Raw genomic sequence first — 13,456 nt, 5'->3', positions numbered from 1 at the left:
CTGGTTCGGTCCCTGGTACTGCATCCCTGTTGTGCTGTGCCAGCCACTAAAACTTGGCACACCTGTAATCTCAGCGCTGGGAGGCTGAGACAGGAGGATCACTAGGAGTTTGAGCTGAGCTCTATAGTGAGACCCTGTACCAAATAGATAATTTTTTAAAAATAAGATAAACAGCATCGAGAACTAAAATAAACCTTTCTTTTCCCTAAAAACATATTTGGGATTCCCAAAAAATGATGCTTCCTGTGCAGAACACAGAGAGCTCAACTCCTGTTCTCAGAAGGAAGGTTTGATTTTTTTTTTATTTTGCTCTGGTGGCACTATTCCCATTACGAGAGCTAGTCCTATCAGTGTTACTGGCTGTGCTGATGGTCTTGGACTGGATTTTCTTTTGCAGGCATTGTTTCCTTTGCTAAATGCTGAAGAAGCTTCTCTGTTCACAGAGCAGAGTCAGGTCCCTGACCCCAGCGCCTTCAGCAGGTGTGAGGGCGCCTGGACGTATCTGTTGCCGAACCTGTGGAAGCCAAAGAGATGGCAGCACCATCCAGGGCTGCCAGAGACAGCAGCCGCCTGACCTTAGCGGCTGCTGTGTTACACACCTCACAGAGCGGGTCTGGACACAGCAGTTGTCGAAAGTGTGTGGTGTCATAATGCTGGCCCAGGGGGCTGCAGGAGACAGAAAGTACAAAGATCCATCCAGGACCAGCACAAGGAAGGCAAGACCTCCTGTCCTCCAGGGGCGGGCCCACGTGGTGCAAGCTTCCCACTTCCCGCTGCCTCACGCCCGTGACTTCGCCGAACACGCCACAGCTTCTGTGTTAGGCCTTCCTCACGTATCAGACACCTCGGACACAACCACCCCTCCCCTGACTAGCAAAAGCTGCACTTACTCTCTCGGAACTCAGAACGGGTGAAAGAAGGAACCATGGAAGAAATGAAAAGAGCACCAGGGCTGGGGAGATAGCTCAGTGGGTAAGGGCCTGCCTGGCAAGCTCAAGGTCCTAAGTTTGATCCCCAGTACCTCAAAAAAAATGGGGTTCAGTCCATGCTGGCCCTGTCCCCAGGGTGCCCTGAGACAGCGATTGAGACTGGGCTTAGTGGCATGCGCCTGTAATCCCAGCTCTTGGGAGGCTGAACACAGGGGGATCACAAGTCCGATCTACGTAGTGAGACCCTGTAGACCACGTAGACCCTATACTAAAATACAACAACAACAAAAAAATAAATAAGGAAAGAGCACCCACCTTTTGAGAACAGAAAGCAACTTCCTCCCCTCTTCTACTTCTCTCTGGCAAATTATCCTACCTGGAAGGGTCATACAGAAGGTTATGTACAGACAAATCACAGAGATCACACAGGAAGCTCTTTCTGGAAAATACCATATAAAACTCTGAAAGTTACAAAACTTGGGAGACATGGTCAGGGGGTCAAAGATGATTCAAAAAAGTTCATGTGAGTATGGCTTTATTTATAAAGTACCTTCACACACATAATCCAGTGGAATATGCAGAGGTCACATGAGTCTGAGCACCCAGGAATAAAGCACTTTACACAATATCAGGAGCCGGAAGATCTGACTCCAAAGCAATGAAGTGACCTGCCTGACAGCTCACGTGGCCACCTGTAGGGCAGCACCCTCTGCCCAGGTCCACCATTTCTTCATAGCCTTGGCAGCATAGCCAGGACTTTGAGAAGTCTGTGACTGCCTTCAGCTGTGACTGCCTTCCTATGCATGTCTCCTTTCTAGAACCTGACATCCTCAGAGGTCATGGACTTGAGACCTCACAAGAGGAACAAGAGGAATCATCCTTAGACAGGTCATGTAAAGTTAGAAGAAACCTACCTCTCAGTGTTCTCTTCCTCCTCTTGGATCTCCCATACTGCTGAGAACAAAAACAAACAAACAAACAAACAAACAAACAAACAAACAAAAAATAGAATAAAGGGTTGGGACAAAATTCTCCTACTCCTTTTAGGAAGCTCAGACTTTCATTATCCAAGACTAAGATAATTTCCATTTTATTTTCTAAATGTTTTCATCCTTTTTATTATCTTTAATGGTAATCAGTACTTCTTTTTTTCTTTTTTTGCTTTTCCGTCTTTGATAAACTCAGTGGAAAAGTGTTAAGGTTTATGTTTAGACTCTCCCTCAAAGCCTCATGCACTCATGGGGGTGGACTTTTTAGAGGTAGAAGAATCTAGAGTGTGTGGTGCTGGCATCAAGAATATGTGATTAGTAAATCAGCCCACTGATTGGTGTGGCACAGTTCCGGCTAGAGTTAAGGTTGTGAGTGTTGCACAGCTTTAGGGCAGGTAGCCTGCACACAGTGCAAGGGACACAAAGAGGCTAGCCCCTGCTCCATGGTTGCTTTTGCTTTTGCTATCTTGTGGGCACCATGACCTGCTTTTCTTCTGCCATGCCACCCTGCCTTCAAGCCAACTGATTATGGACTGAAGAATCTATAAACTATGAGCTAACCAAACCTTTCCTCCCTTAGCTTTGGGGATCAAGTATTTTGTCTCAGTAATGAGAGAAAAGTAACTAAGACAGCATATAAAAAGATGATGTAGCGCCGGGGAGATGGCTCAGTGGAATAAGCACTTCCCTAGCAAGCGCAAGGGTCTGAGTTCAATTCCCGCTTCCGCAAAACTAAATAAATAAATAAATAAATAAATATAAAAAGATGATGTATGTAGGAATCAAGCTAATGAAGAAAGTAAACAACCTTTACCCTGTAACCATAGTACTCTGAGAAAAGTTTGAAGAGGATATAAGGAAATGGAAAGATGTCACTTGTTCTTGGGTAGGAAGAACCAATATAGTGAAAATGGGATACTCCAAAATGGTCATACAGACTGAATGCAATACTACAAAAAAATCCTTCTCAATTTTTTGGGGGACTGACAGTTAGCTCAGTTGTTTAAGTGCCTGCTTAAGCAAACACAGTCAGGCTCAGGATACTGTGGTTCGATCCCCAAATCCTCATGCCTTACCAGACCTGCCCTTAAGGCAACCTGAGCCAGCCAAAAAAAATCCTTCTCAGACTTAGTGCAATCCTGATCAAAATTTCAACAGTGTATCTCCCAGAAATAAAGAAAATAATCCAGAATCTGTTTGGAACCAGGAGAGACCTAAAATAGCAAAGGCAATTCTGGGCAAGAGATGCCCCAAAGCAAGGGGCATCACAATCCTTGACATGAAAATGTACTGCAAAACTACTGTGGTAAAAATGGCATAGTATAGGCAAAAAAACAGACCTGGGGATCGATGGAACAGATCAGAAGATGCAGAAACAACGCCAAACATACTCAACATACTCAGCCACCTTATCTTTTTTTTTTTTTTTTTTTTTTTTTTTTGTGGTACTGGGGATTTAGCTCAGGACCTTGTGTTTGCCAGACAGGTGCTTATTCTACTGAGCTATCTCCCTGGCCCATATCCACCTTATCTTTGATAGAGAAGCCAAACATGTTCACTGGAAGAAAGATAACCTCTTTCATAAATGGTTCTTGAAAAACTGGCTCTCCACATGCTGAGGATTAAAATGACCCATATCTTTCACCATGCACTACACTAAAATCAAAATGGATCAAAAATCTAAACATTAAAACAGAAATACAAAATCTGCTGAAAGAATAGGTCAAACTCTTAAAGAAAATGGTGTAGGCACTTTATGAACAAAATCCCAGTTGCAAGGCTAGCCAGGTCGCTCAGCAGACTAAAGCAGCTGCTTAAGCAGAGCACAGTGGCCAGGGTTTGATCCTTAGTGTGCCATGCTGGCCCCACCCCTGGGGCTTGCTGAGAGGCAATTCTGACTGGTCATGGGGGCTTGTGTCTGTGATCCCAGAACTCGGGAGGCTGAAAACAGGAGAATCACTAAGAGACCAGTCTACATAGTGAGACCCTGTAGATCCTGTCCTAAATACAGAAAAATAAAAATAAAATAAAATCATGTGTTTATATTTAAAAAAATTAGAAACAGCAAATAAATATATAAACTGGTATTCAACATCACTGGGTAGATTTCATTTCACTCCAGGAAAGAATGGCTAACATTAATAAATCAACCAAAAATAAATGCTGTTGGGGCTGTGGGAGAAAAAGGAACTCTTTACCATTGGTGGGAGTATAGACTGGTGCAACTAATATGGAAATCATTGTGGAGATTCCTCAAAAAACTGGAACTAGGGCTGGTGAGATGGCTCAGTGGTCTAAAGCACCTACTTAGAACAAGCTTAACAAAGCACAGGGACAGCGGTTCAATCCCCCAGCACCACATGCCAGCCAGCCCCGCCCCCTGGTGGGCTGAGCTGGCCACACATACACACACATAAATAAATAAATAAAATTAAAAAAAAATTTTAAAAAAAGAATTAAAAAAAAAAAAAACTGGAACTAGAGTTCCCATTGGGTCCCGGTATTTCTCCTCTTAGTATCTTTACAAAAGAATTAAAAGTATCACACCAGAGCAATATATCCATGTCTGTATTGGCACAGTTTATAAGAGCTACATCTTGGAAATATCCCAAATTTCCATCAGCCAATGAATCTGTAAAGAAGATGTGATTCTTTTATGCAGTGGAGTACTACTTAACCATAGAAGACGATCTTGAGATTGTTGTAGGTAAAGGGATGCACCTTGAGACTATACTCTTTTTTTTTTTTTTTTTGTTCCTCACATGCCTTCAGGGCACGTTTGGCCAGCGGGAGAGTTGTGAGGTTCGAACTCCAGCCACCTGAGGCTGACAGCTTTGTGGAAGCAGCCACTTAAAGGACGAGACTATACTCTTAAGTGAATAACTTGAACACACATGTGTAAATACCATGTAGTTTCTCTGGTGTGAGAAACTGAAAGTATAAATAAGGAGTAAAATGTATAATAGATACTGTGAAATAGCAAGAAAACATTCAAATGCAAAGAAAAACTAGGGAGGGGTGAGGGCAAAAGGAAGGACAGGAAAAGAAAAAATGAGAAAAGAAGGGAAAATGGAAACAAAACTTCTGTATAGAGGGAGGAGGAGGGGTTGAAAGGAGGAAGGGAAATGGAGGAAAGATCAAGACATATCATGTACAGGTACATACTCTCTGTGGTGAATGTGATATTTATGTCTACCTAAAATGAACCAAATGAACTTAATTAAAAGGAGCAACAACAAAGATCACAGGGATGCTAAAAGACAAGGAAAAGAGTCTGTATAGACAAATCAAACAGCAAGACCAACTCCTGAATTTTGGAACTATGCTTGGACCCTAAAAGTCTATGACCAACATGCTAAAGATGCTAATGGATAAACTAGGCAGCATGCGAGAACACATGCAAGAGGCAAAGCAACAGAAATTCCTAAAAAGCATCAAGTGGAGGAGATGGAAATAAAAGGAAGCACAAATGAAGAGTGCTTCTGATACTCTCATCAGTAGCTTACTCACAGCCAAGAAAAGAATAATGGAGTTTGAATGTATAGCAATATAAGCTCCCCAATTAAAATGCAAAAAAAAAAAAGCCAAACAGACAGATTTTTTAAAAGTTGATGCCCATATTGTCCTAGAAGTGTGAAGTGTCCTAGAAGTGCATCTATACGTGTAAATGTATGTGACTGGAGTATCCAGAGAAGAAGGAAAAGAAAATAAAGTAGAAGAAATTTTTTCAGGGAGTCATAGATAAGTGGTTTCAAAAATTATTAGCAACAAATTAATCATAAAATGTTAGCTCAGATAGCACCAAGTGCATAAAAATAGGAAAGAATCAAGAGAGGATCTACCCATCGCCCTGCCCTGGATCGTTTCCGTGTGTTCAGAGTTAATAAAGGCTCCCCCCACTTATTTTTGTTTCTCAGCTGCCCCGCCACCACTGCTGCCATCACCATGGCCGACAAAACCTGACATTTGTTGTACCATGACTCGGATCACCTACAGGATTAGATCCTACATGGACAGGACCCCACCTGGTTGTCCTCCCAACAGAAACAGTGGTAAAAGTTTCCAGACTGCCTGCCCTCCTGGTTCCACATCCCCTGAGCCGTACAGTGTCCAGACAACTCCACTCCACCCAACAACTCCTCTCTTTCTGATCCTGGACCCTTGTCACTTGAGTGGTCTTCACAACTCCTTTCATCTAGATGTCTTTGCCTAAGGGTTCAAAACCTCAGGGTAACTCATGTTTTGCTTTCCCATCTCCTTTTTGATTCCCTAGCTTTCTGCTAGTCCTTTTGTTTACCACTGGACTCTGGACCATTTGCCCAGACGACTTTCAGGTGCTACAAAAGATTTCTTCAATCTCAGATGCAAGCCTTCAATAACAATAAACTTCTTGTCCTGGTTGAAACACCTGGCACTAGCTTCTCTATGGGCGTGAACCATCATCCTGTCAACCTCCTTGACCCCCCAGATGATACCCCATTAAGCAGGAAGCAGCCTAAGAGATTCATCACCCCTTCATAACAACAAAAAGACAGGAATGATAGGTTGTGGCCCAAGTACAAACTGCTAAATTATCATGGCCCTGATTCAACATGGCTGAATCCCCAAAACAACAGTTTATCTTCTCAATGACCACTTCCTCCTCCTTCCCCACTCCAGCCCTGGCTACAACTTCATTTTACCTTTCCCCTGCAAACAAGGAAGCCTCCAATCAGCTCCTTGTGTGTCACTGAACCTGCCCCTCAAACTCTGCCTCTAGCAAAATCCGTAAAGTCTCATTCTTCCTGTCTCAGGTCAGAGGATCTGCCCATCTCCCTGCCCTCAATCCTCTCTGTGTTTTCAGAGTTAATAAAGGTTTCCCCTCCCCCTTAAAAAAAATAGGCAAAAACTGTATTTAGGGATCTCATAAGCAAATGACAGGAAACAAAGGATTATTTTGAAATAAACAAGAAGGTAGGGAAATGCTTAATAGTAGATGAATAAGGACAAGAATTATTGACTTCCCATTGTAAAGCATGCAAGCAAGAAGAGTAGGGGAGGCAAGCACGGTGGCACACACCTGTAATACCAATACTCAGGAGGCTGAAGCAGGAGGATTGCCATGAGCTTGAGACCAGCCTGGTCTACACAAATGAGTTCAAGACAAGACTGCAACTACATAGCAAGTCTCAAAAAGAAAGAAAGAAAGAAAGAAAGAAAGAAAGAAAGAAAGAAAGAAAGAAAGAAGAGCAGGGGGAAGTATTCAGAGTTGAGAGAGAAAAAAACTATGGAAATAAATGTGGAAAAGTTCTTCAAAACATGATAGAAAAATTTTGCTTAAGCATAAACATGAAATTCATTACCAGCAGGCAGAAGGCAGCAAACAGCACCAGCAGCAAGCAAGCCTGCTTCCCTCTGTCCCCCTTTGTATTCTGTGCACGCTACAAACCCATTGGTGGTGCCACCCACCCTCAGGGTAGGGCTTCCACAGTGCTCTGCTAAGTGCCAAACCCACTTAGCTATCACACTCTCAATCCCAGTACTACACACCCCAATTCAGCATCACACATGATCCCACCACTCCCCACTCCCCAAAGCCCCAGTGTGGTGCATGAGGCTTTGGGGGTGCATCTCCATACAAGCCTTAACACCACAATAAATACCACAAAAGCAGCTCTACGGGTGAAAGGAAAATGACAGCTCAGATCTGTGTAAAGAAATGAAGGGAACCAATGAAGAAATGCAGAAGGGTAAATAAAACATTTTCCTTAGTGTTGTGGAATTTCCATGAAACTGGAGAGACTAGGAGGGACCAAGAGGGATTTTGGGAAGGACTTTAGTGGTACATAGTCCCAACCACTAGAAGTGCTCAGAACTAGGCTGGGCTCTAAACTGAGGAGAAGACCCCGTTTTACACAATTTGTGACTCAAAAAGGTAGAGATACAGAAATGAAACAAAGCCTATTTTAGCCTTGAAAGAAAACACATCCTATTCATCTCAGGATGTTAGGATGCTGTGGAGCTTGTTTATTAGCCCATTTGTTAGTACTGTCACTCTATGGAAGGAGACTACTGCCCTGAGCGCCTCCCATACTGGTGAGAAAAGCCCAGGACCTAGTGAGAAAGGGAAATCTGCCTTCCTGTTGGGAAGGCCGGCTGCAGAGTTGCTTACCTGGAGCTAGGACACTTTTACAGAGGGAGAAAAAGTCTACGCTTCTCTCCAGGTCTGCTTTGTTAGTTGACAGCAATGATAACCTCACGTTGGTGCTCATGGTGTAAGTGAATTAGTGACAGCAATGTTAAAAGGTCTGGGAGGCAGGAATGGGGAGGTTTTCATTAGTTGCCTGTACTACCTAGGAAGCAGCGCAGTGTTATTTGGAAGTGGGCTTAGGTTACTTGTAAATGTTGCTACAAACTAGAGGGAAACTACTAACATTATCAAAAAGAAAAACAAAATATGATTGATAAGCCAAGAGAAGAGAGAAAAATGAAAGTGGTTTTTTAAAATGTGAAATTATAATATATATATATATGTATATATGAAATTTAGTACAGGGTGTCACTATGTAGATTGGACTGTAGTGATTCTTCTGTTTTCAGTCTCCCAAGCGCTGGGATTACAAGTGTGTGCCATCACGCCCAGCCTTGTGCGCCATCTCCGCGCACCCTGAGGGTGGAGCTGGCATGAAAAATGCGAAATTATAAAGGAATAATGATTATACAGAGGAGCTATGAAATTGAAAACAATTAAAGTGGCATTATGTATGCCATTATAAATCTTTACATAATAGTAATTACTTAAAATTTGAATGCATTAAATTTTCCATTCAAAAGACACAGTGGCTGACTTTTTTTTTTTTTTGGTGGAACCGGGGATTGAACTCAGGTCCTTGAACTTGACAGGGAAGTGCTCATTCTACTGAGCCATCTTCCTGGGCCCCTGAATTTTTTTTTTTTTTTTTCCTGTATTTTTAGGGAAGGTTCTAGAGGGTGTTCAAGGTCTCACTACTAGATCAGACTCCTAGTGATTCTCCTGTTTATAGACCACACCCAGTCTCAATTGCCTTGTCAGCACTCCCCAGGGCCGGGGCCAGCAAGGCAGGCCCAGGGATCGAACTCTCATCCCCTGCTCTGACTTGCAGGCACTTTAATCCACTGAGATATTTGGCTGGCCCCAGCTGAATGGATTTAACAAAGATCCAATCCTATGCTGCCTATAAAACACTTAACTTTAAGAATATGTAGTCTGCAAAGGAAGGACTAGAAAGAGATGCTCCATGAAAACGTTAACCAAAATAAAACAAAGGTGGCTTATGGCTTGTATCCAGATGCTCCCCTAAAGTCTCATGTGCTCACAGGTAAGGTTTTGGGGAGGTGCCTGAATGGTAGGTAAGGCTTTGGGGAGGTGTGTGATGTTGGATTAGGGCGGTGAGAACTAAACTGGTTTAGCATAATTATGGGTGTGGATAATGGAAAGGGCCATACAATGTGTGGTGTAGCCTAGATGGAATATAGAGAGAGACCTGCTGTTGCCTGCCTCTCATGGACAGTTTCTTCTCCATGATACCCCTTTGCCGTCGTGCCAGGCCTTGGAGCCAGCTCACTATGGACGGAAAGCTTTACGAAAGCTAAATAAACCTTTCCTCCTTGAACTTGTGGATTTCAGGTGTGTTGCCTTAGTGACAAGAAAGGCAAGACTGACTCTGCTTAGCTCAGACAAAAGAAAATTCATGTATGTTCAAAGGAAATGATACCAAGTGCTGATAAAGGAATAGTGATAAGCTATGCAGCTAGCTATATGGTATTTTACAAAAGTAGACCCTGCACGAGGAACTACGTGGGTGAACCTAGAAGATATTAATCTAGATCTAACAAGACAAACACAGAAAGAAAAACACTGCACGATGTCTTGTGTGTATGAACCTTTTTTAAAAAATATGTTGAATGAGGGGCCAGCCTAATGCCTCAGTGGACTAGAGCACCTGTTAGGCAGGGCCCAGCAGCCAGGATTCGATCCCTGGTGTGCCGAGCTGGCCCTGCCCACGGGGTGTGCTGAGACGGCGATTGAGACTGGGCGTGGTGGCACGTGCCTGTAATCCCAGCGCTTGGGAGGCTGAAAACAGGAGAATCACTACAAATCTGATCTACATAGTGAGACCCTTTAGACACTGTCCTAAATACAGGGAAAAAAAATGTGTTGAATGAATAGAAATAGAGAAGACAAAGGTTACCAGGGTGTGTGTTTCATGGGGGTGGAAACGGGAAGAAGTGGGGGAAAGGGTTCTAAGAAGCATGTGGTATACCTTCAATATATACAAGTAAAACTAAATAAAATATCACCTAAATTTAAAAAAAGATCCTGTTTAAAAGCGTATGCATCCGAAAAAGGAAGGTAAAAAGTGTGGAGGACCATATGGACAGCGCTCCCTGAAAGAAGAGCATTTGGCCCTACCTCTATGTGTAGCTAGGTACACACAGGCAGCTAGCTGGTGACGACATTTGCTTGGCCCCTCCATTGGCTTTAAGCAACGTCAGTGGGTCTAGCCAGGTGCTGTTGTGTAGTCTTTAAAGCAGCGGTCAGTGGTGCCCCACCTACAGCTCCTGAGTAACATGTGGCAGAGTGAAGCCACGCTGTCAGCTGAGAATGAGTCTCAAGAAAAGAGGCTAGGATTTCTCAGGGCACGGGTCACACATCAGAACTAAAGCTCTGACCCCAAAACAACAGACACTACCCATGTATGCTCTGCAGACTACGCTGTCTGCATAGCCCAGGGGTGACCTCGGGCCTCCCTAGCCCGGCTCATAGCACTCATGTACTGACCACAGTTCTCACTGTCATTCATCTCCAAGCCCTCTTCATGAATTAATAAAACCCGTGTTCACCCCTGGGTCTTGGCCTTCGCTCTGGTTAGCCATTGTTCTAGCTAGACTCAGGACCCCCGGCTCCCCACAATTACAAATAGGCCTTAGTGTCTTTATTCTTGCCATGGGTTGCACTAGAAGCTGTGGATTGGAATTAACTTATTGAAATTCCAATAACTTTCTTCTAGAATTACAAATATAAACTCCAGGGACCTCAATGAGGTCCAGAAGGGCTTTCTGCAAAAACAACAGATGCAGTGAATAACAAACCATTACAGACATAAACATGATCCACATTAATCCAACTGTATAAAAATCGATCTAAAAATAAATGATCAAAATTCACCAATCAAAAGACACAACTTTAGAAAAACTGATGTATAATTTATTATTTTAGAAGACAGTAATTTTATTTTTTATTTTGAAGAAGAAAAAAGCAAAAACAGATAGTAGAAACAAAGACAGAAACAGGACAACATATAGGAGTACACATGGTACAGATTTTGAAAACGAGAATAGCTAATTAACAATGGTTATATTATCTATTTTTATCATCAGATATATTGCTCAGATTAACAGAAATAGTTATGCAAGATTGGACAAATAATTATTAATGCTTGCTTTCAAGAAACCTTAACTTGTTTTATTTTCTTTAATTTAATTTAATTTAATTTTGAAGACTGAAAACAGAAGCAAAAACAAATAGAGAAGAGCTGGAGAGATGGCTCAGTGGTCTAAAGCACCTACTTAGAACAAGCTTAGCAAAACACAGGGACCACGGTTCAATCCCCCAGCACCACATGCCAGCCAGCCCCGCCCCCTGGTGGGCTGAGCTGGCCACACACATACAAATAAATAAATAATTAAAAAAAAAATAGAGAAAAAGACAGAAACAGGGTAACTCACAACAATACATATGGTATAGGTTTTCAAAACAGGAATAGCTAACAATGGTTGTTATAACATCATTTTTATCATCAAATCTGTTGCTCAGAGTAACAGACATAGTTATGCAAGATTGTGGAAATAATTGAATATTGGCACTTGCTTTTAAGAAATCTCAACTTGTTCTTGTCTTTTTGTTTTAATTTCTTTTAAAGAGGGTATAATAATTGATAAGACATTAGAAATGGAACACAGTTAGAAGACCAAGATGAGATGTATTCAACCATGGGTTTTGTACTACACAGGAATAATTTCAAATATATAGACACAGAAAAAATAAAAGGATTTTAAAAACCCAGCCATGGGGACGGGGAGGAGATGGCTCAGTAGAACAAGCGCTTGCCTGAGTTCAATCCCCGGTTCCACCAAAAAAATAGTTGTAGTACTTGCACACCTGGGTGTGGTGGCACATGCCTATAACCCCAGCAGAAGAGAGGTTCACAGAGAAGGATCGTCTCAAGTTCAAGGCCAGCCTGGGCTACATAGTGACTTTAAATCAGCCTGAACTGCACAGTGAGAAACCCTGTCTCAAAAAACCATAGTGGTTTCAGATAAAGTATACTACAGAACAAGCAAAATTATTAGGGGCGATGGCGATATTACTTAATCACAAAGGGGTCAGATCTTCAAAAAACATAGCAGTCCTCAGTGGTTCATCTACTTACTAAGAGAGTGTCAAAACTTCAGGTCTCATCAGTAGTTGGTAGAGTTAGCAGGCAGAAAATCAATACAGATATTTTTGATCTAAATATCACTATACATTAACTTGATCCCCTTGATATTTATTCAATAATTTACCCGACAATACCAAAATATTCTTCTCAAGCTGACATGAAAATTCACCAAGTTAAACACATTCTAGACCACAAATACAAAATTTTTTTTCTTTTTTTTTTCAAAATATTTTGACAAATACAAAAGAGTAGAGCCGGGCATACTGGGGCACACCTGAAATCCCAGCACTTGAGAGGCTGAGGCAGGAGGACTGTTGCGGCCAGCCTGGGTGAGTTCAAGGACAGCTTGAACTGTATAGGAGACTCGTCTCAAACAAAACGAAACAAAATAACAGCAGTAACAGTAACAAAATACTATGAAAATACGGATCAAATTTATGCTAAATAAAAATGAAAATACCACTTATGATGTGGAGTGCGGCAAGAGCATTGCTTACAGTGACATTTAAAGCTTTCAGCTGCAAATTTAGAAAACAGGAAAGAGCTACAACTTCTGAGACCCTCTGGTGTACTTACCTGATGGAGTCCTCTCTGGCTGCACAGTATTGGGAGGCAAGCATTTGTCTTCAGGTAGCACAAAGACAGAAGGAGGAACCCCAAGCCACAGAGGCAGTCAAGGACAGGGATACCCAGGAAGCCAAACTGGAGTTCATCCATTCCAGCAAGATCCTCAGACAGCGGTGGTGGTGCCCAGCATCCAAGGATGGACGCTGACAATGCACATTCCAGACCGTGGTTCCAGGCCCACGCCACAGAGCTTTGGCGCAAGCAGAGGTTCCGAGGAGGGGGAGGGGTGCCGCGGGAGCTGAAGCCGCAGGCCTCCCCCTGGGCCCGGGATCCGCTGTCCAGGCCCCTGGGGCCCTTCGGATTCCTATACCTTTCCCTCTAACTGCACTTTTATTGCATAGCGTGTATCGACCTCAATGACACTCTCTACTTGTTCCGACAGTTTGCTAGATGTTGTGGAAGGCTTTCACTGCGTAGCAATCTCTCTGCTTTCCACACAATCTTTCGAAGT

The 13,456-nt window shown here is 42.7% G+C and overlaps 1 long non-coding RNA gene across 2 annotated transcripts; it reads right to left on the bottom strand.

Annotated features, from left to right (window-relative positions):
* Window positions 1-354: 354 nt before the first annotated feature.
* LOC111816897 lies at window positions 355-13,191 on the bottom strand. 2 transcript variants are annotated; one of them, XR_002821217.1, is made up of 4 exons: window positions 12,955-13,191; window positions 1,245-1,305; window positions 600-666; window positions 355-514 (listed from the first exon to the last, which is right to left on the bottom strand). It is a non-coding gene; the product is annotated as an uncharacterized LOC111816897 (long non-coding RNA). The 2 variants fall into 2 exon arrangements; XR_002821216.1 differs by having other exon boundaries at window positions 355-666.
* Window positions 13,192-13,456: the final 265 nt, after the last annotated feature.

Source organism: Octodon degus, unplaced genomic scaffold, assembly GCF_000260255.1.
Source record: "Octodon degus isolate 3935 unplaced genomic scaffold, OctDeg1.0 scaffold00044, whole genome shotgun sequence".
Classification (NCBI taxonomy): Eukaryota; Metazoa; Chordata; class Mammalia; order Rodentia; family Octodontidae; genus Octodon; species Octodon degus.
This window is presented reverse-complemented; position numbering and strand designations above follow the sequence as displayed.